We start from the raw sequence: 27,221 nt of genomic DNA on the forward strand, positions 1-27,221 counted from the left end.
GCAGCAGGTTCTTTAACTAGGAGGTGTTGTGTGTTCCAGGCTCCTAAGTATGGTTTACCACTGTGACAACAGGATGCTGGACTACGTAGAGCATTGGCCTGATCCAGCAAACTCTTCCTTTGTTCTTATGGAAGTGTGAACAGGGTTTCATTCCTCTGGAATGAAGGTGCGTAACTTGGGACTACTTTTTGATCCAGCATTGTCAGTTGAGGTCCAGATGGTTCTGTTGGCTAGAAGTGCCTATTTTCAGCTATGACTGGTTTACCAGCTACAGCCCTTCCTGGATACAGAGAGTTTGGCCACAGTGATCCAAGCACTTGTAACCTCCAGTGGGCTATTTCAATGTGCTCTGTATGAGGTTGCCCTTGAAGATGGTGTGGAAGCAGCTACCAGTGCAGAATTCAGTGGTCATGGTACTAACTGATACTATTGACTTATTACACCTGTCCTAAAAAGACCTGCCAATTTGCTTCCAAGTCCAATTCAAGGTGCTTATACAATGCCCTAAGTGACTTGGAACCCAAATATCTGAAAGAGTGCCTCTTTCTTATAGAGCTGCCAAAATGTTGAGATCAGCAGGGGAGGTCCCTGCAGGTAGTGCTGCCGCCCTTTGAAGTCCAAGGGCCCTCCCTGGGTGTCAGACGGGGGGAATAGATGTGCCCTGTGTAAAAAACATTGAGTGGGTCTGACTGTTCCCAATTCTCGCAGAGGCCTATTGGGATAATTGGATCAGGTAGGTTTTGTTGGTGGGCTCTTGTTGGATCCATACCATTCGGAGAACACTTAGTAAGGAGGAACACGGGTGATGCCACCCCAATCTCAGTGATCATGGGTAGAGGGAGGTATGGCAATGGAGAGGTGGTGAACTACCATAGAAGACGAGGGAAAGGCTATCTGCGCCTTGTTCCTTGCTCCCACTCCTCCCACTCCTTGTTGCTCATTTGCTGTGCCTGCTGGCCTGTGTGTGCTGCTCTTTAATGCCAGATTTGATCACGGGTGATGGTGCTGATTTGGTGTGCATTACTGAGACCTGGGTGGGTGAGCTGGGAGGAGTTGATCTGACCCAGCTTTGCCCACCTGGATACTCAGTGCATCACCAGCACAGGCTGCAGGGACAGGGGGGAGGAGTTGCTGTGCTCTACAGAACTTCAATTTCTGTCACCAGGAAACCACTCTGTCTTGGAGCTAGCTGTGAGGGCCTGCACCTGGTGTCAGGTCAAGGAGACAGTAAACTAGGGTTGCTGCTGGTGTACCGTCCACCCTGCTGCCTGGCAGCTTCTCTGACTGAACTGGTGGCGGCCGTCTCTACTGTGGTATTGGGGGAGCTCAGAATGATAGTCCTGGATGGTTTCAATGTCCATGCTGAGGCTGCCTCTAGTGTTGTGGCTCGGGACTTCATGGGCTCCACAACAAACATTTGGCTGTTTCAAGTTGTCACCAGCCCGAAGCATAGGGCAGGGCACACCTTTGACTTGGTTTTTGCTCCAGATGGAGGAAGGGGTGGTCTGGAGGTAGGGGGATGGATGTCACCCCACTGTCATGGTCAGACTACTTCCTGGTAAAGTTTAGACTTATGGCTCTGATCCTCCCCTGCAGGAGTGATGGACAGATTAAAATAGCCTGTTCCCAGAGACTAATGGAATCCACAGTATTCCTGAATGCCTTGGGTGAGTTCCTAGTAGATACAGCAGGTCACCCTGTTGAATTCCTTGTCACACTGTGGAACAGCGAGGCATATCAGGCTTTTGACACGGTTGCCCCCGAGCACCCTCTCTGGCATTGTGGAACCTGGTTTGCACTTTGGTACACCAGTGAACTAAAGGCAATGAAACAGGCTGGACAATGGCTAGAGGGCACAAGTAATACATCATAACCGCACCTACCGTGTGGCAGTGAGGGCGGCGAAGAAGACCCACTTCTCTGCCACCACTGCAACCTCAAGTAGCCATCCAGTGGATCTTTTCCATATTGTCAGGGATCTCTTGACATCAGCTCCAGAAAATGGAGTTTTAGCCCCTTTGGAGGCCCACTGTGAATTGTTTGCAAGACACTTTGAGGGTAAAGTTGCTCAACTCCGTAGCAATTTTGATGCCTTATCCTCATCTACTGTAGTCCCCAATGAGATGTCCAGTGCAACGTCTGCTGCAACTTCTTGGGAAGGGTTTCAGTTGATGCAGCCTGATGACATCGACAAGGTGTTTGTGATGATGCAGCCAGCAACATGCCCTCTCAACCCTTGGCTTTTTGGCTTATTAAAGCTTGGTGAGGGGGGTTAACCAAGTGGATCCGGGGTGTGGTCAATGCATCATTGTGGGAGGGAGTGGTTCCAACCATCCTGAAAGAGGCGGTGATCTGACCACTCCTGAAAAAGCCCACACTGGACCCACTGGTTGGCGACAACTACCACCTGGTTGAAAATACCCCCTTCCTAGGGAAGGTGATTGAGAGGTTTGTGGTGCAGCAATTGCAAGTACTCTTGGATGAAACAGATTATCTTGACCTGTCCAAGTCTGGGTTCAGGCCTGGTTATGGGACTGAATCGGCCTTGGTTGCCCTGATGGATGACCTTTATCAGGAGAAGGACGGGGGAGTGCAACTCAGTTATTGATCTCTCAGCGGCTTTTGATACCATTAACCATGGTATCCTTCTTGGCCGACTTGGTGAGATTGGTATTGGAGGCACTGCTTTACAGTGGTTCTGATCCTATCTCCAGGGTCATTTTCAGAGAATAGCGTTGGGTGATTGTCTTTTGGCTCCCTGGCAGTTGTGCTATGGGGTGTCACAGGGTAACATCTTGTCCTCCATGATGTTTAACATCTATATGAAGCCCTTGGGACTGGTCAACAGGAGATTTGAGGTGAAGTGTCAGCAGTACGCTGACAATAGCCGGCTCTATTTCTCTGTAACATCTGAATTAGGAGGGCTGTGCAAGCCCTGGACCGCTGTCTGGACTCGGTGGTGTGCTGGATAAGGGTCAATAAACTGAGTCTGAATCCTAGCAAGACAGAGATGTTGTGGGTTGGAGGTTCCCGAGTTCAGATAATGATGCAGGAAAATACATTCCCCAAAAGATGGTCTTTAAGATCCATTTAAAAGTCTGAAGAGTTAAGGACATGCATACCTCTTTGGAGAGGCAGTTCAGGCATCTTTGTTGAGTTTAAACCAATAGAAGTCAAGTCAACAGTAGAAGCCTCAACAGAATATGCTAACATGTTTAGGAAGCAGGTCTTTCTTTCTTTCTTGATTAAAAATCATCTCAAAAATAAAACAAGAACAGGTAATATTTCAGTAATGGGACAGAACTGACTTATGCTGGATTGTTTATTTGCTTGTCTCAGTCCTCATTATTTGGGCTGGAGCTCCCCTCTTCCTATTGTTTTTCAGGCTGACTGTTCTTCAGTCTTCCATTCCCACAGGTGCCTCCTACTTTTGCTGCGTTCAGAAGAGATATGGTCTTCAGGAGAATAGACATCTAGACTATAATGTACCATGCAGAATGTCACATCTGATCTCCAATTGCAGACCTTAGACAGAATCTTCCATGTGAACGACAAGAGTTCTGAAAATGAATAGGAATCAATTTAGGAAAAATTCAAAAACTGGCAGGATTAGGATTTTCTTTCTGTTGCTGCACTTTCAGGGAATTTTTCCTTCTGTCCCACACCAAAAATTAAAGAGCGTTCTTTTTCTCCTTTTCCTTTTTTAAACTCTCTTTTTTTAACTGTCAGGACTTCTCAACCTTTAAGAACACCATGCATGGAAAATACAACGGAAGAAAATTCATTGATTGAATACCCTACATGGGTTGAATCTCTGTCAATCATCTAGGTTTTAAAGGCCAGGACCCTGACCAATATATATGAATGAATGAATGAATGAATGAATGAATCTACTCTTTTAAAAAATTAAAATATATTTGCAGGGAAATTTTTAGAAAATCACTTCTTGTTTCATTGGATTTTGTTTACATTTATTTGACTTTGGGCATAATCCAACTTCACTTTCCACTGGTCTAGTGGGAGTTAGATGCTGCGGACCGCTGGCTGTGCTGAAGCTGCAGGGTTGAACTGTCAAAGTCCAGAGCTGGGGTACATTTTGAGTCCAACTCCCCATTCAGCCCTTACTGGCTCAACCATCCCACTCTAAGTCTTCCTCCTCCTCTGCTTCATTCTCATCAGCCCGCCTCCCTCCAACAGGGCTCACAACACCATCAGCCAAAAGGCTGGCACAGTAAAACATTGTAATGGGCCTCTACAGGAAGTGCTTACTCCCTGTGAGGCCAATTTGTGGCAGCTGGCATTTCCTGGCCAGCTCATAAGCACAGCTACCAATGGAGCAAGAGGCTCCCGAGAAGGAGAAGGATGTTGTAGGCTTTCCACTAGCTTATCCTCCGCCAGCCCCCTTCCACCAGTCCTCCGGCATTTGGATTGCTCTGTTTCTTTCATTATTCTTCCTCTTAGATTAATATTTGTAATTAAGAACCAGAAATCCTACTTGAAAACCTCTAAGATGGTACTGGTACTTTGAGGCTAGATTTCTGTAAGCAGATGCAGTTGGCCAATTGATAGTTAAGGGTGCATTATCCCTAGAGCTTTTGAAAGGGGTCAGAAATGTAGTGAATGTCCTTACAAAAATGTGAGTGCAAACAACAAGTTGCTATTACTGCAATAGATACCTTTATTTTCCTATATTAGGACCAACAAAAGAAAAATCACAAAAAATGTGGCAAACTGTTGAGTTCTCCAGAATTCTTCATAAGAACATAAGAAGAGCCTGCTGGATCAGGCCAGTGGCCCATCTAGTCCAGCATCCTGTTCTCACAGTGGCCAACCAGGTGCCTGGGGGAAGCCCGCAAGCAGGACCCGAGTGCAAGAACACTCTCCCCTCCTGAGGCTTCCGGCAACTGGTTTTCAGAAGCATGCTGCCTCTGACTAGGGTGGCACAGCACAGCCATCCTGGCTAGTAGCCATTGATAGCCCTGTCCTCCATGAATTTGTCTAATCTTCTTTTAAAGCCATCCAAGCTGGTGGCCATTACTGCATCTTGTGGGAGCAAATTCCATAGTTTAACTATGCGCTGAGTAAAGAAGTACTTCCTTTTGTCTGTCCTGAATCTTCCAACATTCAGCTTCTTTGAATGTCCACGAGTTCTAGTATTATGAGAGAGGGAGAAGAACTTTTCTCTATCCACTTTCTCAATGCCATGCATAATTTTATACACTTCTATCATGTCTCCTCTGACCCGCCTTTTCTCTAAACTAAAAAGCCCCAAATGCTGCAACCTTTCCTCGTAAGGGAGTCGCTCCATCCCCTTGATCATTCTGGTTGCCCTCTTCTGAACCTTTTCCAACTCTAGAATATCCTTTTTGAGATGAGGCGACCAGAACTGTACACAGTATTCCAAATGCGGCCACACCATAGATTTATACAATGGCATTATCAGCTGTTTTATTTTCAATACCTTTCCTAATTATCGCTAGCATGGAATTTGTCTTTTTCACAGCTGCCGCACGCTGGGTCGACATTTTCATTGTGGCAGATGTTACAAGTTAGGGGCTAGTTGCACAAGGAAAACAAAACATGTGTGTTAAAATTCACTTGTTGGGTACTTTCCCTGAAGAGAGGAATCTGCCAGCATGGATAGGTCATTTTTGATTGCAAACCTGTTACAAATAACATGTGCTCTGGCTCAAATGGAGCAGACAGCCCTGTTTCTCACTACAAATAGCCTAAGACCACTGTTGAAAATCTGAAGAGTGATTGATGACATTTATTGTTTAGCCACCAACTCAGAAACTGATTGAGCCAGAGCTGGGAAACAAACTCATTTCCTGCATATTTTCTCAGTTTGGTTTCTCACCATTGAACAGCCAAAAGGAAAATCTATCCAAATGAGAAAGAAAAAACTTGATTTCCCCCCACCCTCTTGTATCCTATATTATGAGCACTGTTTTGGGTTCTCCGGGCACATTCTCAGCAAAGTTATATTTAGACATAAATTACCCTCTCTCCAGGTTCTTAAGTGAATTTATTCTCTCTGGAAGTCCTCTTCATTTAATTTGTTCTTCTTGATTATCTTCATCAATCTGCAGAAAAAACTGTTACATGACTCTTTTAAACCTTATAGTTTTGTACTTGAAGTAACTATGCTGATTCTTTGAGAAGTCAGAGCATCTCAAATTATTTACCTATTACTATACACCAGGGGTGGGGAACCTCTGACCTTCAGGCCAATCATGGCCGCCCAAGGGGTCCAGTTTGGCCCCGAGACCATTTTACCCAAATCATGCCCACCAGCTGACATCACTACTGAGGGTGGGTGTGCTACCATCTGCCAATCATCTGATGGACAGACCAGTATGTGCTTTCAATCCCCTCTGTGCTTTTCTTTCAGACCTCTGAGGTCTGAAGGAGAAGGGCAGAGGCAGGGGGATTAGAAGACTTACTCACTCGGGCCACAGCTGATTATTAGCATTAAAAAAATCTGGCAACTGGCTATGGTGGAAAAAATCACCGCTAAATTAAAAGTATTGAGGGGGCAAGTAAAAACTGACTATTTTATAGGAGAATGGTATAATTTCATTTGTTTTGTTAATGATGAAATTAATAATATGATCCCTTCAGCACAATATGTATGGATATGAAATGCTTGATCATCTTTACTGTATTATGGTATCAATCTTTGCTTGGTGCAGATTCACATTAAGAAATTAATGGAATTTGATAATATTATGTCCCATTCAGCATTTGACAACTTTAACACCTCTTTAAATACTTACGCCTATGGCTTCCTTTGCAGGGTTCAGTTAGTCAGTTAATTAGTTCAGTTGTTTAATTTCTTGTTAATATATGGGAGGAACAGAGAGGGACTCAGATTATTGACAGCAATAAGTGTAAAAGGATTTAGTATACCCCATTACCTGTACGCAGTATTTCCTGTTAAATTTCTTCTTTTGTTGTTGTGATTGCTGTATATTTTTCTGGAGTTCAATGTACAGTAGGGCCCTACTTTTCGAAGTCCAGCTTTTCGGCGTTCTGCTAATACGGCAGTTTTCAATTAGAGTAAGGTCCCACTCATAAGCCACTTGTTCCGCTTTTACGGTGTTTATCGGCATGACGCACTCAGCAGCTGAGCGTCAGGCACCATTTTATTGACAGAGTTCTGCTTTTCAGCAATTTTCACTTTTCAGTGGGGGTCTGGAACATAACCCGCCGTATGAGTGGGACCCTACTGTAGATCTTACTTTTTCTGTAAAAATTAAAAGTTTATTACAAAAAAAGAAGACACTCTCCCATCTGCCCATCAGCTGATAAACTGATAGAAGCATGCCTTCCATCTTCTCCACACTTTTCCAATGAAGGGAGGGGTTTTTTTTGAAGGCATGCTCCATCCTGGGCAGATAGGAGTGCGCCTTCAGGTTTGCTTTGAAATTCACAAAATCAGGGCTTCAAATGAAAGTATTCAAAATTCACAAAAAAATCTAATTTTATCATGTGCATCCTGAATGAAAACGTTTAACCTTAAAATTATCATTTTGGATGTAGATTTTTTATCCAATGGTTCGAGTGCATTACAGTGCAATTCTGGATATTACTCAGAGGTAAGCCTCCACTGAGTGGAGTGGGCCTTATTCTGAAGTAGGGACAGAAAGATCTGCCAATTTTGGTTCTCTCAGTTTCTCATTTTTCTAATCTGAAATTTATTTCTCCACATTTCTGTAGCAATTTGAGGATTTTAAGTCCTCATTAAAAGTCTCTAGGACATTTCTAGTAATAAACACAGTTTTGACTAATGTACACATTTCTGCAAGCAGTTTCTCATCATATAATGGAGCCTTTCCCAAACTTTGGGTCCCCAGGTGTTGCTGGATTAGAATTCCCATCATTCCTGACCATTGGCCATGGTGGCTGGGGTTGATGGGTGTTGTAGCCCAACAACATCTGGGAACCCAAAGGTTAGGAAAGGTTGATATAATTCATTTTTGTATGTTATTTTCAATCATATATTCATTTTTATGCACACTTCCCTAACATAAGCATTTTGTAAACATTGTTTGGTTGGCAATCTCCACAGCAAAATTCAAATAAGTGTGAATATCCAAGGATGGTTGTGTTTTAGTTCTCATATTGTTTTGGAAAGTGTGCATTTGGTAGATTCAGCTTGAAATGAGAATGGAATTGAATTTCTCACCCATCCCTACTCTGGGGTAAACGCATATATAGGTTGCAGCTTTAGACCTAGAATTTCTTGATCATGTTGATTTTGTCAGATATGAAATATCTCCTGTCAACTGTTAAATACTGCAAACAAATGAACTCTTGCACAGCTGAGGCCACAGAACAACTCGGAAACTTAGGGTGTCCCTGATTCACTTTGAAATGCTTTGTTAATGGCACAACCTGACTCAAAAATATGAGAACCTTCCCCAAATCACCCTCAATCGCCTTGTAATTCCGGGTACCCATAGAGCCTGTGCATAACCGTACTATATACTGTTCCACATCATCTGGCATATACAATGTTACATAGAATTGCTGCTTTCTGTTCTGGGCCATTTTAAAAGAAACTTCAACTGAGTGCTCGCTGCGCCCACAGTGCAGCCATATTATCTGTGTTTTTCCTAAAATTTCTATTGAGGAAAAATATTTTTATCACAAAAAATAACTTTTTACATAAAAAACTAAAAACAATGCAAATTAGGGAATATTGGATGCAGGCCATTGCCTCATACAAATTTATATAGTGATAGTATTTTTCATCTCATTTTTTGCATACTATTGACACATCTTAAGTTAGTCCCCATGTAGGTTACACTTCTTGCAAGATACAAAGTACACCTTCCTGAGGGCACATTTGCTTGTCTGCCTCCCATGTTACCCTGCCACAACCAAGGCTGGGCAGGTTTTGTAGTCTTCTTCCAGCCAATGGGGAGCTTGTGATCAACAACAATTCCAAGATCCTTCTGGCATGTAGTATTGCTGAGACTAGTATACCCCATCTTATAACTGTGCATTTGGTTTCTTTTTCCTAGCTGTAGGATTTTTCACTTATCCCTGCTAAATTTTATTCTGTTATTTGGAGCCCATAGCTCCAGCCTATCAAGATCACTCTGAATGTTGTTCCTGTCTTCCAGGGTATTAGCTATCCCTCCCAATTTTGTGTCATCTGCAAATTTGATAAGCATTTTCTGCACCTCCTCATTCAAATCATTAATAAAAATGTTGAAGAATACTGGGACCAGGACTATCCCTGTGGTACCCCACTCATTTCCTCCCCCCAGTTTGAGAAGGAACCATCGGTAAACACTCTACCAGTATGATCCTGTAGCCAACTGTGAATCCACCTGATAATTGTTCCATCCAGACCACATTTAGCTAGCTTGCTAATCAGAATATCATGGGGCACTTGTCAAAAGCTTTCCTGAAGTCAAGATATATTATGTCCACAGCATTCCCACAATCTACCAAGGAGGTTACCCAATCAAAAATGAGATAAGTTTAGTCTGGCAGGATTTGTTCTTGGCAAATCCCTGTTGGCTTCTAGTAATCACTGCATTGTTTTCAAGGTGCTTACAGAATGACTGCTTTATAACCTGCTCCAGAATATTCCCAGGGATTGATGTCAGAATGACTTGGATGTTATTTCCAGTTCCTCCTTTTTGCTCTTTTGAAGATAGGGAAAACATTAGCTCTTCTCCAGCCAACCGGCACTTCACCCATCCTTAATGATTTCTCAAAGATAATAGACAGTGTTACCAAGAGTTCTTCAGCCATTTCCTTCGTTATTCTAGGATGCAGTTCATCGAGCCCTGGAGATTTGAACTTAATTCAAAGTAATTAGGAATTCCTTGACCATTTGTCTATCAACCTCAAGGTGCTGTCCTGCCCCTTCAGTTTGTACGTCACCTTGCCAGGAGGGTCATAGCCCCTCTTTTTGGAAGAATACTGAGCCAAAGTAGGAACTGAGCAGTTCTGCCTTTTCTTTGTCATCTCTTGTCATTTTGCCATCCTCATTGAGTAGCTGAACCACCATTTCATTTCTCTGTCTTTTACTATGCATGTCCCAAAGAAAGCTTTTTTGTTACTTTTAGCATCCCTCACTAATCTCAGCTCATTCTCACCTTTTGCCTTCCTGTCTCCACACCTGCAATTCTGTGCTGCCTGTCTTTCCTCTTCCTTTGTGGCCTGGCTTTTCTCCCACTTCCTATATGTGTCTTTTTTGTGTTCAGGTTATCTATAAGCTTTCTGTGAAGCCACATTGGCTTCTTCTGCTGTCTTCCACCATTTTTCCTTGTTGGAATTGTTTGCAATTGTGCCTTTAGAATTTCTTTTTGTTTTGAAGCTCCTACCCATCTTGGACTCCTTTTCTCATTAGGGTTGCTTGCCATGGAACCTTACTTATCATTGTGCTAAGTTTATCAAAATGGGCTTTCCTAAAGTCCAGGGTAGGCGTATGGCTACACCCAGCTTTTGGTTCCTTTAAAATAAATAAATCAAGTAACACATCACTTTCCCCCAGAGTTCCCGTAACTGCCACTTCATCCACTAAGTCATCTCTGTTGGCTAGAATCAAACCAAGGATAGCTGATCCTCTAGTTCAGCCTTTCCCAACCAGTGTGCCTCCAGATGTTGTTGGACCACAACTCCCATCAGCCTCAGCAAGCATTGCCAATGGTCAGAAAAGATGGGAATTGTGGTCCAACAACATCTAGAGGCACACTGGTTGGGAAAGTTCCTTCCTCCACTTTCTGTAGGAGAAAATTATCAGCAACACAAGTCAGGAATTTCTTGGAGGCGCCATGTTTGGCAGAATTTGTCCCCCAACATGTATCAGGGGAGCTGATTGCTACTACTGCTACATTACTACTATATCATGACTTCTTGAAACATTGGCACTTTGCTTTTCAACAGTTTCACCCTCATCTTTTTGACTGGGTGATCAGTAGTAGACTCCAACCACCATGTTCCTTTTATTCCTTGCCCCATTAATTTTAATTCAGATTCTCTCAGTGAGGCTACCAACCTCATTCTCCTGTATTTCTGTGCAGGTGTTAAAAACTGTACTTTCCTTATCCTAAATACTCCATAATTACCTGCCTATGCTCCTTCTGCTTAATGGAGGCAGCAGGGGAAGGGGGAGAGAGGAGGCTTGAGAATGCTGCTGGCCTCTTGCCCACCTTGCTTGATTTCTTGTATTCTGCCTCTTCCTGTAGTGAGACTGGTGATGCCTGTACAGGTGCATTCTAAAGCTGCTGTTCATGTAATGCCCTGGAATGTTCCCCCTGCTCAGCTTCTTCCTGCAACAACAGGCAGGTGGCATAGCTGGAATCTGTGGTGGTCCCAGACTATGCTGTACTACTTCTGTGAGGAGCACAGTCTCTGCCTTCATTCTGGGGAACCTGTACAGGAGAAGCAGGAGGGTATAGGAGGGGGACTCTTTTAGCACGGGTGGCTGTAACTGCTCCATTCTGTCTTTTGGAGGGGAGCTATCAGAGCTGCTGAAGAAAATATCCTCCTCAACTAAGCTGGCTACCACTTCTGACAAATACTGGAGGGTCTTCTCCACATCTATCAAGCTGAACTCCCCTACAGGCTCAGGCAGAGGAGCTGCCAGTGGCAAGGTGTTGCCTGCTACTCTACAAAAAGAGGTCTCATAGCAATAGCAGTGGTAGCAGCCCTCGCCAGAGTGGGCTTGCTCTCACTGCTACTGCTGCCAACACCTCTGGGAATCTGTCAGTGCTGCTGCCTGCAACAGTGAAGATGCTTTTTTTGAGAAGTCAAACGGCCAATGGTGCTGCCAACACCTCTGCCCCTGGGGCATCATGTGGTCTGCTGCCAGCACCTCACGTACGCCAGTACCTCATGACCAGACACACTAACAACAATAAAAACATGTGCTACTTCACTGCTTATGAGTGCTTGTGCACAGTACTACCACAATACACTACAGTCCAGTAACATACAGAAGGGTGTGGATTTAAACAAAAGAACTGTGACTGTAGATAATAATAAACAATAATAAATGAAATCTGTATTGTATGCTGCTTTGCTGCTTACAACAATAAGCACCATAACTGCAATACAGTCCAAGGACAGTCACAGTGTGTGTGTGTGGGGGGGGGGAAGTCTCATCCAGTCCAAAGCTAAGAAATAATTTATTTTAGTCTGTCAGTGAGTGATAAATAAAATTTAAAAATCACAAATAAAAAGTTAAAAGGAGACTTTTAAAGCAAAATTAATCAGATCTAAACTATTCTAAGTGGAAAGGTCAGGGATAATGCTGCCTCTAAATAATATTAACAAGCAACACTCAAAATATAAACAGCAGCAAGATTAAATCAAAGTGGAATAAATAAAAGAGGAAGACTTGATAAGGGTGGGTAAAAACAGACTGAGTGTATGGATTAGAATGAGATACTGGTAAAGAATGCAAAAGAAGCTCCCAAGTAACTCTGCCAGAACTCTTTTAATGTACTGCTCCTTAGAGATTGAACTGTAAAAGAGCAATAAGTACTGGAGATCAAAGATATTTATTTAATCAAAACCCCACCTGAAAACCCCTGTGATCAGAGAGCCCTACTAAAATAATTTCCTCTTACAAGCTAGTTGCTAAGGAACTCTCCCCGCTAGGGTGGCCAGATCAGAAGCATCCCAAACCTTGAAATTTTGGGGGTGGGCCCTATTGATGTCATGGGGCGGGCCATATTGATGTCATGGGGCGGGCCCGAGTGATGTCATGGGGTGGGCCCGAGTGATGTCACGGGGCGGGCCCGAGTGATGTCATTAAGCATGATATACTAAGCATCAACCACAGTTGCTTGGTGCATAAAATTCAAACAAAAACATTTCTCTGATTAGAAATTAAGATAGAAATCTTAGCTAAAATATGGCGCCTGGGTAGGGAACATTTAATCTAGCCTACTTGCTTCTGGCCAAAAGGGTTTAAGTTTAAGTGCTCTCAGGCCAGACTAGTCACCAGAAGGCCATTGTAGGAAGAAAGGAGTCTAGTGTTGTGGAGATGTTAGATGGGAGTACTCAGGAGTAAAGATGGATGCCCCCAAAGAATGCAATTCTAAACACACTTACTAAGGAACTAAGCCCCATAGAATTCAATAGGACTTACTTCTGGGTAGATATGGTTTGGATTTGTTGTTGGTAAAGCTTGACCAGGGATCCTCTGCAAAGATATCCATATCCAAGTAGGGTTGGCAAGCCCCTGCCTGGAATGCCCTGCCCCTACCTTTTAACATGGCTGCTCCAAATGTCTTTTCAGATTTGACCCTTCACTTCAGAAAGAGGTCTGAGAAATGAGTAAGAGAAAGAAGATTCTCTACTCTTTTCTGTCTCCCTTGTGGGCTGCTATAAACTCACTTTGACAGCCAACCCAATTCCAGTGAATAATAATTGACAGAGAGAAAACACACAAGGTTTGTCTGCCTTCATAGGCAGCAGCTTGGAAACAACAACAATTGCAGCCACGCTGCCCAGTATGTGAATTCTCTTTTACCACTATTGGGCAAGAAACAAACTGTCATGCATCATCAGAGGGTTTGACGGGATTGAGCGGAGTGCATGGAACCACTGTTGTTGCTTCTATGGATGAAAAGGATTGAGGATAAAGGTAAATGAAATGCAAAAAAAAAAAAGACAGTGATGATTTCCTAAATGCAATACCATACCAACCACAACTAGATTCCTATGAGTAAGGCAGAAAACTAAGCATCCCACAACCAGTCAGGATTTCTAACCAAAAACCAAAACTAAAAAAATCCCGGCAGCCAGTCAGCCAAAGTCACAGAAATCCCCATGCAGCACAACCTGACCCAGGGGCTGAAGTTGGTGTAGAATGCTGTGGCACGACTGCTGACATAAGTGAGACCCTATCAGCACATAATACCTCTGCTGTGAAATCTGCACTGGTTGCTGATTTGCTACAGGGCCAAATTCAAGGTGTGCTTTCCATGTTACAGGTGCCACATAGTACTTTTTCTGCTCTTGTAAGAAATCGATCATTTAGCAAGGCAGCACCTACTCTTTGGAACTCCCTGCCTATTGACATTAGCAGGTGCTTTCATTGTACTCTTTTTGACACCTGCTAAAACATTTTTGTTTAGGCAAGCCTACCCAAGCATGTACAAGCTATTATGTTTTATCTATTTTTAACTCATTGTTGCTTTTATTATTTTAAATATGTTAAATACCTTCTTTAACTGTTTCTGCCGCTAATTTTATTGTTTTCATTCTTTCTGTAAACTGCTTTAAGATTTTTAACAATCAAGTGGTACATAAATGCTGTAAATAACATACATAAATAAATTTTGGAGTCACTGTGGCCCTTGGGTCTCTTTCCACTTTTACGAACAAAAGAATCTGCCTTATACTGGCTCAGGCCATTTGTTACGATGTAGCTCAGTACTGATGACATGGACTAGCATCGGCTCTCCAGGATTCCAGGCAATAGTCTTTTCCAGAAATTGAATTTTGGACCTTTGCATACAAAGCATATGCCCTACCACAGAGCTACAACCCTTCCCGTTTAAAAAAATATATTTTACAATTGTTCATTTCAATTCACTAATGAATGCACATCATACCTAGGGCAGATCCATACCATTCATTTAAAGCACATTCAACACATATTTGAAGCATACGAATCACACCACAGAATCATTGCAACTGTAGTTTGTTAAGGGTGGTGGGAACTATAACTGTGAGGGGGAAACTATACTTCCCAGGATTCTTTAGTGAAGTCATGTGCTTTAAATGCAAGTTAGATGTGCTTTAAACTTATTGTGTGAATCTATTATTACTATTATTATTTACACAACCTGTAAAGATATTTATAGTGCAATCCTATGTTTGTTTACTCAGAAGCAAGTCCCAATTTATTCAGTAGGGCTTACTCAAACAGGGAAGCGTGCACAGAACTGCAACCTCAAGTGATAAAGAACTTCATTCACCCAACCCAAAATCCAGAATTGTGCCACTTTAAGCTGTTTTGCAACTGTGTATACTTGTTTTTATGGTTATTGGATTTTAAAACAATTTATTTCTTATTGTGAGCTGCCTTGGTTTCCAGTCTGCAACCCTACCTCAAAGGGTTGTTGGAAAGACTCCATACACACACACACACACACACACACACACACTGGAGATGTAAAAATATATACACCCCATATAATAGTTTATTGTCAAAACGAGTTGGTCATTGCAGAATATTTTAAAAAATAAGAAAATCTGTGTTAGCTTCCTACATAATAAAAGCAGTGATACCTATGTAATCTCTGCCTAATTGCTTTAAAAATAGGATTGGAGGGGGAGAAAGATTTACCACACAAACACAATTCTTTGCTATGTTAACTCAAAAGCCCCATCAATTTACACCACAATCCTTACCATGTCTACTTAAAAATAAGTCCTATTGAATTCAATGGGGTTTACTCTGGGTATGTGGGATTAGCATTGCAGCTTTACTCTCAGAAAAGCAAGTACTGGATTAAAGCTTCATATTGGGAAGGTTTTCAAAACAGTGCCCTTCTTTAACAGCCCAGGAAAATTTAAAGTTGTTTGACTCCTGCACACAAGAGAGAAAAAGACTGAAAGCTATATACTTAATTACTCAATTGATGAGATTTTCAGAGAAGCAGGAAAAAACAAGTTTTCTGACTTGCAAAGGGCTCTAGTTACTGCTTGTCTATCACAATCCTGACTTCATTTATTGGCTACAAACCTGACAGGGCGGGATTAGAGCAGCCAGCTATGAGCTCATTTAACTGAAGGGGGGGCTGACGTTTTTGTGTATATCTCAGGAACCAGACCACCTAGAAACTTACTTTATAAAAAAAATGAACGCCGAGAGTCCGGAGATTAAGGTGACTCACCCAGACAGCCTCCCAAAACTCCAGAGTCTCTGGGTAAAAACCAGACATCTGGCAACCCTACTCCCCACCCCAACCCACCCAGTGTTTTCCTTACAATATATGGTAAGCTTAGAGATATTGGTTTGTTTTTAGCAGACACACTGGGCAGTATTCAATGCTAGTCCTATTCAGAGTAGACCCACTCAAGTTAATAGACATTTGTAATTTAGGTTCATTAATTTAAATGGGCCTACTCTGAGTAGAATTTAGCTGAATACAACCCAATGTCTACAGTTCTTTTGTCTGAGTTGTTGAGCAGGGCCGACTCCAGGCATGCCGGGGACCTTGGGCATCAGCTTTCCCCGGGCCCTGGTGTGTGTGCGTGCGTGCGTGTGTGCGTGCGCAGGGCCCCCACCTACCTGTCACCTGTTTTTTAGCATTGCCGTTTACTAAGATGGCGACCACGGTTTCCCTAAGAGGATGAAGCCTCCACCACCATCTTGGTTGATGGCACATGTGCGTGCTATGCGCGCGCATCTCTGCCATCAACCAAGATGGTGGAAGGGGCTTCAGCACCTTAGGGAAACCTCAGCCGCCATCTTCATTAAGGGCAATGCTAAAAAGCAGGAGACAGGTAGGTGGGGTGAGGGAATGGCGGGCAGGCAGAAGCTCCTGCCCTGCGATCCACGGCTGCTGCCACAGATCGCGGAAGGTGAGTGGAGGGGCCCCTCAGGGGCCCCTGTAGCTGCAGGGGCCCTCGGGCCAGTGCCCAACCTGGCTGCCCTTTAGAACTGGCCCTGTTGTTGAGGCACCACGAAGTGTTTTGGGAGTTCCCACTTTGGTTCAGGATGCCTTTGACAGATCCTACTTTGCTTCCAACAAGCCCAGAATTCTTCTGAACCATCCCACTTCAATCTGAGATTTGGGATTCATCTGAACCAACTGTAAACCCTAGTATTAACACATTTTCCTATAGTTTAGTTCTAATTGCTGATATTAATTTCCAAGTAGTACTAATAGTGTTTGAAATAAGGGTTTTGACTTCATTTTAAATGTTCTAAATGTTATTAAAATTGTATGTTTATATATATCACAATTTGTTTCATAGTCACAATGTCATATTCACACACACACTTTTTTGTATTTCATTACATCACTCTTATATGTCTAAATCATATTTACTGGGTGTCCACTGCTTGGGACGTTCTATTTGGATGCACAACTATTAGTTAAAAATGTCCTGATATGTTCCAGCTGCTGATTTCAATTGAAAATCATGGAAATGGAGTAACTGTCAAAGGCATCTAGTCCAACTCCCTGCTGATGCATAATACACAATTATAGGAATGAACAGAAGCAGTGGGGAAGCACCAAAGTACATGCAGGCCAGTGAAAGAGGGGAATCCTCAAGGTGTCAAGCCAAAAGAAAATACAGGGTTGGAAAAGTAATGAAGACGATGTATTATAGCTCAGTTTGTTTCAGGTTAACACACAACACTTTATCAAAAACAAGCTACAAAAATAAATGACTTCACTGATAGGTAAAAAAAACACCCTTGTGGTTTAAGAACGTACATATAGCCAACAAATATTTCTATCAAACTTTTAAAAGCAGGGAGATTGGGCAGCTATAGTGAATGCACTAGGGGAGCAGGAGACCTGGCCTCCTTTCTGAGATATTGTACTGCCCTACAAATTTGTAAAAATGAAAACACAATTTGGGTTGGTCTTTCACAGTACAATCCACTTCCTCTGTTGCTCTGAAATTCCCTTCCCTTTCCAAAAGGAAAAACACTGTGAACAGTGTCATTATTTTTCAGCATTTTCCCCACCTTTTTATTCTACGTATATGTAGTCTCCCACCCAAATTTAAACCAAAGCTATCCCTGGCCACATCCACACCAGACCTTTATTTCACTTTAGACAGTCATGGCTTCCCGCAAAGAATCCTGGGAAGTATAGTTTGTGAAGGGTGCTGAGAGTTGCTAGGAGATTCCCTATTCCCCTCACAGAGCTACAATCCCCAGAAGAGGGGCTGACTGTCTCAGCACCCTTCCCAAATTACTTTTCCCAGGATTCTTTGAGAGAAGCCATGACTGTCTAAAGTGAAATAAAGGTCTGGTGTGGGTGTGGCCACCTGATTAGCCAAGCCAAATACCTGTGAGTCTGGCTTTTAGAACACTGGCTGTTCTTACTGAGCTTGCTCGGAGCTATAATAGACTTCAATGTTTATTTATTTATTTATTATTTGATTTATATCCCGCCCTTCCTCCCAGCAGGAGCCCATGTTAAATTTCTTAAATTAAATTAATTAAAAATCAGCCATGCACTTTTTAAAAAATGTTTAAACTGCAGATGATGAAGGTCACAGTATTTGGCAAGGTCAGTAACAGGGTCACAGGTATTATCTGAACATGGCTGATTTCTAATTAATTTCAACAAATTATGAGACCACTGACAGAAAAAATCCAACAGGGATCTGGCTTTTTTCTCTCGTTTTACACTTTGAACTCTCGATTCTCTCTGACTGTTCCGTGTATCACCATGAAAACATAGAGGGTTGTTAAGCAAGTGTTTCTGAGTTCAGGACTATAGGTCTTATAACATTTTGTTGTGAAATGTGCTTATGGGAAGCATCAGAATAGCATGGGGGTATTTTCAATTTAACATTGCAAAATGGCTATATAATACAACATCAGAATAAAATTCAAAGTAAAATTCATATAAATTTAATAAGCTTACAAAGAAATGCCTATTACAGAATGAACCAGGTTCAAAGTAACTCACAAAATAACACACTGCATTGTGCTGGTAGATATATTACAAAACAACAGGAAGAGGGCAACCAAAGAATAATATTATTAAAAGAAAAACTCATTTACCTAAAGGAAGCTTAAGACTAATTCCTTGTAAAAATGACAATAGTGTATGTTATGCACTTGAGATGCTTGGCAACTATCCAGTGCCACGTACTTCTCTGTAGCCCTGACATGAAGCCCATTACCCCTCAGCTGCACCTTCTCTCTCCCTGATGTTAATATGAAGTTTACTGCCCCTCCAGCTGTAATCTCTTATGACATAATGCATTTCTATACCGAATTAACTCCTTAAAGGATGCAGCCTAAAAGGACTGCAATGTTGCAATGGCTGACAGATTCAGGCCTTTACATAAGCCTCAGACTGGTCATTAATGGGGCCATTGCTATCTCCTTTAAATCACAACATTCTTCAGGGTATTTACAATACAGTAGGGTGTGTTTGTTTGTATAGTCCAACCTGCTAGATATTCTGTATGTGTATTTGTTGAATAAAGAAGGTTTCTGAAATTATATATTAATTATTTTATTTATTATTAAATATATATCATGCCCTCTTCCCAAATTACTATTGCTACTTGGCCTTAAGACAGGCAAGTTGAAAAATCATCTTGCACAGCGAATACATTTCCAACTGTCCACACAGAAAGAGAAGGTACTACACTTTTCACATGTGCTGATGGCAAGCTGCATATGATTTCCAGACCTGTCATGTGTTATATGTGTTGCTGTTGAGGCAGGTGTTTTGTTCTTACTATTGTTTTTGTTTTACTTCTTGTATGTATTTTTAAGCTTACTGTAAGCTTACCCAGACAGCTGGGAGCTGGGATATATACATTTAAAATAAATATTGCACCAGCTGCAGCTTCTGGACCAACTTCAAGGGTAGCCCCACATAAAGTACATTACAGTAATCCAAGCCAGTACATGGACAACAGTGGTTAGGCTATCCCAGTCCAGAAACAGCTGCAGCTGTCTTACCAGCTGAAGCTAGTAAAAGGCACTCCTAGCCCCTGAGGTGACCTAGGCCTCTAGTGACAAAGATTAATACAGGAGCACCCCCAGACTATGGATCTGCTCTTTAAGAGGGAGTACAACCCCATCCAAAGCAGGCAACTGACCAATTATCCAACTCAGGAACCAAGAACCCACAGCGTCTCCATCTTGATAGGATTCAGACTCAGTTTATTGGCCCTCATCCAGCCCACCACTGAGACCAGGCAGTGGCCCAGGGCTTGCATGGCCTCTCCCAATCCAGATGTTACAGAGAAATAGAGCTTGGTATCAGTGCCGCCCCTAGGCACCGGGAAGGGGGACAGTTGCCCCGGGCCCCACGCTTTGGGGGCCCATGCACTTGGCGATGAGAAGCTGGGCTGCAGCGGGGGTTTTTCTTTTAAGCCATGCAGTCTCGCCAGCCGCTTCCCGCTCTTGGGGAATCTCCCACTCTTCAGATGCATGCCTGAGTGGTTTTTCCCCTCTCCACTCATCAGCTGTGAAGCAGGTATGCGTGAGGCTTTTAGGCCGGGAGGTTTGAATCCCCTGCCTGAGTGGCTTCCTTGTGCTGCCTGCCGCCCGCTCATCAGCTGTGCAGCGCATTTACAGGCAGCGCTTGCCGGCTTATTCTAGGCGGGAGGTTTGAAAGAGAGAATGTGGGGGGGCAACTATGCTTTTGCCCCGGTCCCTGCACAGGCTAAGGGAGGGCCTGCTTGGTATCATCAGTGTACTGCAGACACCTTGCCCAAAATCTCCCGATGGCCACTCCCAAGGGCTTCATATAGTTAAACAGCATGGGAGATAAGATGGTACCCTGCAACACCCCACAGCGCAACTGCCAGGGGGCTGAAAGAGAATCACTCAATGCTATTCTCTGAAAATGACTCTGGAGATAGGATCAGAACCACTATAAAACAGTGCCTCCAATACCCATCTCACCAAGTCAGCCAAGAAGGATACTATGGTCAATGTTATCAAAAGCCGCCAAGAGATCAAGCAAGATTAACAGGGTTGCACTCCCCCTGTCCTTCTCCCGATAAAGGTCATCCATCAGGGCAACCAAGGCCGATTCAGTCCCATAACCAGGCCTGAACCCAGACTGGAATAGGTCAAGATAATCTGTTTCATCCAAGAGTACTTGCAATTGTTGCACCACAACCTTCTCAGTCACCTTCTTTAAGAAGGGGGCATTTGCGACCAGGCGGTAGTTGTCACAAACCAATGGGTCCAGGGTGAGCTTTTTCATGAGCGGTTGGATTACCACCTCTTCCAAGGCAGCTGGAACCACTCCCTCCTAAAACGATGCGTTGATCACACCCTGAATTCGCTTGGTCAAACCTCCATGGCAAGCTTTAATAAGCCAGGAAGGGCAAGGGTCGAGAGGACACGTTGCTGGCCATGTCGTCACAAGCACATCTAAACCATTCTGTGAATGCTCAGCAAATATTTGGAGAACTGTCAGTGAACATTTGACATAAATGTGTAGAGAAGAACTTTCATGAGAAATTATGGAAATAATTTATTTTAAAGTTGTTATAAATATCTATTATTTTCTACTTCCACTGAAATGACTGCTGTTGCAGATAAGTGCATTGGACGGGGACACTTATGGTGTCCAGATAATATTGAGAAAATTACTTCTTGATACATTCAAAATTGATAACTGGATGTACAAGCTGTTATGCAATTCCACATGCAGTGTGCAAAAATTGATTCAGCTTTGCATTGTACTCAGAAAGATTCCAGACTTGTAAATGGACAATGGAATGTGCAATAGCCAATTGTCAATTGTTTGCATGTAATATAGAATAAAAGTTTTAGTCAGTACTGCTGCAAACATGCAATGCCAGTGTGAAGGAAAAATATACAAGGAAATAAAATATAGGTTTTACACATCACCATTTAGTACCAATATGATCATGAGGTCCTAACTCTATGTGCACTCAGATTAAGATACCCACTATTTTTGCATTAAAAACGATTACTTCTTTTCCTACTAACATTCAGTTCTTTAGTATCAGATACAGATATAACAGCAGAACTGGATGAACTTAAAAATCGTTTTATTTAGTTTTTCCTCATCAGAATGAGCCCGTATCAAAATTACTGAGCATTCTGAAAGTCAAGATTCTTTCTAGAAGAGATGTTATGAACAAATATGTGGGAGAATTGTACCTTAATTAGCAAGTCTAATTCATAAAGTTTCCACTAGTGTTTGGATAAAGTTTTAGAAGTTATAATGGATAACAAATTGAACACATCAGCAGTGTGATGGCGTGACCCAAAAGGGCAAAGCCATTTTTTGTTACATCAAATGAAATAAATTTGAAGACTTGGAAGTAATAGAACCATTCTTCCAAGAATGATAAGACGTTGGACGTGTGCTCAGCATTGTTCAAAGATATTGGCAAGTTGGATAGAATTTAGCAAAGAGATTCAGGAAGGAAACACTTAGGTAAGATTTATGTTGTTTTGTAACTTAAATATATTGTTTAGCTTAGTTTTATAAAGGTTTAAGAGATATTATTAAACAGAACTTGCCACCATTCTGGCAGAGCAGAAAGGGCAGAGGTGATCTCTGGGGCCACCTTATCCACAATGACTCAATCTGAGGAAGGACCCCTTGCTCAAAGGATGGCATGTCAATGAGGATGGCAAAATGATAACAGATGACAAAGAAAAGGCAGTGCTCAGTTCCTACTTTGGCTCAGTCTTCTCCCCAAAAAATATCTATGACCTTCCAGGCAAAAGTAAAGTACAAGGTGAAAGGGCAGGATTGCAGCTTGAGATTGATAGACATATGGTCAAGGAACACCTAATTACTTTGAATGGGTTCAAATCTCCAAGACCCAATGAACTGCATCCTAGAATTATGAAGGAAATGGCTGAAGAACTCTCAGAAATCATGAAGAATAGGTGAAGTGCCAGGTGACTGGAGGAGAGCTAATGTTGTCCCTATTTTCAAAAAAGGCAAAAAGGAGAACTGGGAACTACAGACCAGTCAGTCCGACATCAAAATCTGGGAAAATTCTGGTCAGTTTGTAAGAACCTTGAAAACAATGCAGTGATTATCAGAAGCCAACATGGATTTGTCAAGAATAAATCCTGCCAGACTACTCTTATCTCGTTTTTTGATTGAGTAACCTCCCTGGTAGATTGTGGGAATGCTGTGGACTCAATATATCTCAACTTCAGCAAAGCTTTTAACAAGTGCCCCATGATATTCTGATTAGCAAGCTAGCTAAATGTGGGCTAGATGGAACAACTATCAAGTGGATTCACAGTTGGCTACAGAATCGTACTTAAAGAGTGCTTATCAATGGTTCCTTCTCAAACTTGGTAGAGGTAACAAGTAGGGTACCACAGGGTCCAGTCCTGGTCCCAGTGTTCTTCAACATTTTTATAAATGACTTGGAGGACAGAAACAAAATTCAAAGTGATCTTGATAGGCTGGAGCATTGGGCTGAAAACAACAGAATGGAATTTAACATGGATAAGTGCAACGTTTTACACCAAGGAAAAAGAAACCAAATGTACAGTTATAAGATGGGGCATACTTGGCTCAGCAATGCAAGAAAGATCTTGGAATTTTTGTTGATCACAAGATGAATATGAGCCCATAATGTGATGTGGCTGGGGGGGGGGGGGAAGGCAAATGTTATTTTAGGCTGCATTAACAGAAGTACAGTACTGGTTAGGCCTCACTGAGTATTGTGTCCAGTTCTGGACACTGCACCTCAAGGAGGCTGCAGACAAACTGGAACAGGTTCAAAAGAGGGCAATAGGGATGTTCAGGGGACTGGAAACAAAGCTCTGTGAGGAGAAACTGAAAGAACTGGGCACGGTTAGCCTTGAGAAGAGAAAACTGAAGGGAGATATGATAGCACTCTTCAAGTACTTGAAAGGTTGTCACACAGAGAAGGGCCAGGATCTCTTCTCGATCATCTCAGAGTGCAAGACACGGAATAATGTGCTCAAGTTACAGGAAGCCAGATTTCGACTGAACATCAGGAAAAACTTCCTAACTGTTAGGGCAGTAGACCATGAAACCAATTACCTAGGGAGGTGGTGTGCTCTTCAACCCTGGAGGCATCCAAGAGGCAGCTGGACAGGCACCTGTCAGGTATGCTTCAAGAGGGATTCCTGCATTGAGCAAGGGGTTGGATGTGATGGCCTTATAGGCCCCTTCCAACTCTACTTTTCTATGAATCTATGAATGCTCCCAGCAAGTGAGCAGCAGAACACAGAGGACGCCGTGGCAGAATCCAGGGGAGAAAGAAAGTAATAGCAGTAAGTGGTATAATGTGTTTCACTGGCAATGCATGGGCCTAGGGAAAACACCTGTCTAGATTGTATTCCTGGGCTGCTAGCACTTGGAAGAGACTCTTCCTCCCATTGTATTCTTCGTTTGTGACTGGACTTAAAGCCCCTGGACTATAAATGGCTCTAGTGCTTTTGTTTGTTCTTCATTTTCATTAAATCCTTAGCTGTACTCTGCTCGGGAAGTCCAATGCTTCCCCCGCAGGATAGGACTGCATCCAACATAGTTCAACAACAGCAACAAAATGTCTGAATCTCTCTACCTGATCCCCTCTGTGAATTGTATCTGGAGGCTCAGGAACATGCTGCCATGCAACAGGCATGGAGACTTTGGGCGCCATGATGCCTCTTGGAGTCATACATCAAGACTTTTACTATTCATGCATACATGCCAGTTAATCACACCACATCTCATCCACCAACCATGTATTGTGTACACATTCCTTGGTCAATCTTCTTATTCCCTTGTCTCTGTCAAGGAAATGCTGACTGGGGCTAGAGTTGAAGCAGCTGAATGTATATTTTAGATATTCAGGACTTCCCTTATGGTAGGGACTAAATTATCTGTTATACGACCCTTTCAAATTTATGATGGCATGTTTATGGCATGTTGGAGTTCTTGATGAAAGGTTGAGTTACTATCAGCTGATCTGGGGCAAGCAATAGCCACGGCTGTACAGCCGTAGGTCCCATTAAGTTAAACATATACTTAATTTGCTTCTCCTACAGATATCAGTGGGATTAACACTGTTTAACATTGAGTGGATTGTGCCCTTTCCTTTGAAAAACTCTTTATTTCAGAAAACAGAAGAAGCACAAACAGTATCTCTGAAATGGATAAATGCTAACACATTAAACTATTGCTAATGAACTAGAACAAAGGAAACTACATTATAGAGAGTAAAAACACTACTCCATGTAGCTCAGTAATGTCTACATAGACTGGCCATAACTCTCCAGTGTTTCAGACAAGAGTCTTTCCCAGACCTACTAGAGGTGTCACAGCTTGAATCTGGGACTTTTGGCATGCAAAGCATGATGCCCTCTCCCTCAATGTATGTTCTTGCTGTTGAGATGCTCCTAGAAAGACTTAGACAACCCCAATACATCTTTGCATAATTTCTGTTTATCATCTAGGTACGGTGACAAGGCTCCACCAAAGCAAAACATCTGTTGCAAACAGCACTCATAATCTCCTTAATGACAGATGGATGGTTTGCTTTTTATTGCAGTTATCAAAATAGAGCATTTGAAACAAGGGCTATTTATTCCTTTGTACAGGAGAAAAGTCAAGCTTATTTTATGTGCTATTCATAATAAGGTTCCGTCAACATAATGCAATAGTGACAATGGCTGCTAATGCTAAAGCTAATGATGAGGCATTCTGTGTGGAAATCAGACAAACGCAGGAGTATATTTTTTTCCTCCTGAAACTCCTATTTATTGGAGCATTACATATGACTAATTCTGACTAAAATAAAGGTTGAAAGAGTCATCTGGAAAAAAATAATTAAAAACCAAGGGGGAAAAAAGAATGGCAATTTGCAACAAAAAAAATCTGCAAAGGCATATTGTGTGTGTGTTTAAATGAATACACCATCATTGAAGTGCCTTGTGCTCTAGTTCTTTTTCTTGCTGGGTTTCAAACAGATTCAAGTCCAAAGTATTTCCCCCCCTTTATATCGTCACATGAGCCATTGTCCCAGCTGACACCATTATCCAAGATTTTGAAAAGATGTGTAATACTGTTAAGGGCTTTTATACCCAAAACTTAAATTGTGCACAAATGTAAACATTCAGTGATATTGAACAACTGCTGGTAGACAAACATGTAAGAGACTGTCTTACTAAACGCAAATGGAAAAATGGGCTCTTTGGGGGAAAGGAGGGGAAACTTTAGTAGGGAAGAGACATGACCAAGATTTTTTTGACCCTTTGTTCTAGGCCAGCCTTTCCCAACCTTCGGGTCCCCAGATGTTGTTGGACTACAACTCTTATCAGCCCCAGCAAGCATGATCAATGGTCAGGAATGATGGGAATTGTAGTCCAGAAACATCTGGCGACCCACAGGCTGGGAAAGGCTGTTCTAGGTAGCTAAGTAGGACAGGATTGGGACTAGAATAGGGATGATAGGGCAGGCTTTATTTATTTGTTTGTTTAAAACATTTATACCCCACACCTTTATACCTCAAAAGGCTCTCTGAGAGTCTTGAAAACAGAAAGTAGTAAGACAGTCCTTGCTAGGGTTGCCAGGTTCAGGGCCTGAGACTGATCCTGTATCTTTAGGAGAAGAGAAAGTCAGCCAAGTGCAGGTGTTCTTGCAACACTGTAATGGGAAAAACCACAAGGTGGAATTCTCCCTTCCCCCTGCACAACTTTTAAAGATACAGAAGACCTCTTGGAGGCTGGGCCTGGCAACTAAGAGGTCTTCTGTATCTTTAAAAGTTGTGCAGGGGGAAGGGAGAATTCCACCTTGTGGTTTTTCTCATTACAGCCTTGCAAGAACACCTGCACTTGGCTGACTTTCTCTTCTCTTAAAGATACAGGTTCAGTCTCAGGCCCTGAACCTGGCAACCCTAGTCCTTGCCCTCAGGCATACACTGTGAAAGTCAGGAGGAGGAGAAAGGGATGGTGGGGAGGGGAATAGTCAGCTGATCCACAGGAAGGTCAATGCAGAATTCTGGGTCTGAAGAAATAAATCCATCCAGAGGGAGATTGGGTGAGGAAATAAGTAGAAGGGCACTTAAGTGGATAGGGAAGCTGACTAAATGGGAGAAGAGGATGCAGGCAGGAGCACAGAGGGACGGGGGAGACATTTCATTTAGTTCATATGTTAATGCAAACTTGCCCAATTTGCCTTTGTTGAAACAATATGCAAACTGAATCCTTCAAAATTCACACTTTTCCAAATGTTGCAAATGTTCTCCAACAAAAAAATAAATGCATACAAAAATGTGTATATTAGGGGACATGTGCATAAAAATGTAAGTGAAAACAGCATACAAAATGCATTATATTTGAGGAAATTGCTTGCAACAAAGTGTTTATTAGGAAAGATCTGATACTGGGAGAAATGTGCACTACAATGCTAATGAATTCAGTCTCACCACCATCAAGCTTCATTGCCTTCCTCTCCACAGTCAGTATCTCCCACTCCCAGGCCAGCCAGAAGTGTTGCTACCACATCACTGCCACCGGTGAAATATGAGGTGTTGGTGAGGCCCCAGCTGTG

At 42.5% G+C, this 27,221-nt stretch overlaps 1 long non-coding RNA gene across 1 annotated transcript; it reads right to left on the reverse strand.

Annotated features, from left to right (window-relative positions):
- Window positions 1-3,347: 3,347 nt before the first annotated feature.
- LOC133384454 (uncharacterized) lies at window positions 3,348-27,221 on the reverse strand. The gene is made up of 3 exons (XR_009762569.1): window positions 27,097-27,221; window positions 6,004-6,086; window positions 3,348-3,560 (listed from the first exon to the last, which is right to left on the reverse strand). It is a non-coding gene; the product is annotated as an uncharacterized LOC133384454 (long non-coding RNA).

The sequence above is a fragment of the Rhineura floridana genome, chromosome 4, assembly GCF_030035675.1.
Source record: "Rhineura floridana isolate rRhiFlo1 chromosome 4, rRhiFlo1.hap2, whole genome shotgun sequence".
Classification (NCBI taxonomy): domain Eukaryota; kingdom Metazoa; phylum Chordata; class Lepidosauria; order Squamata; family Rhineuridae; genus Rhineura; species Rhineura floridana.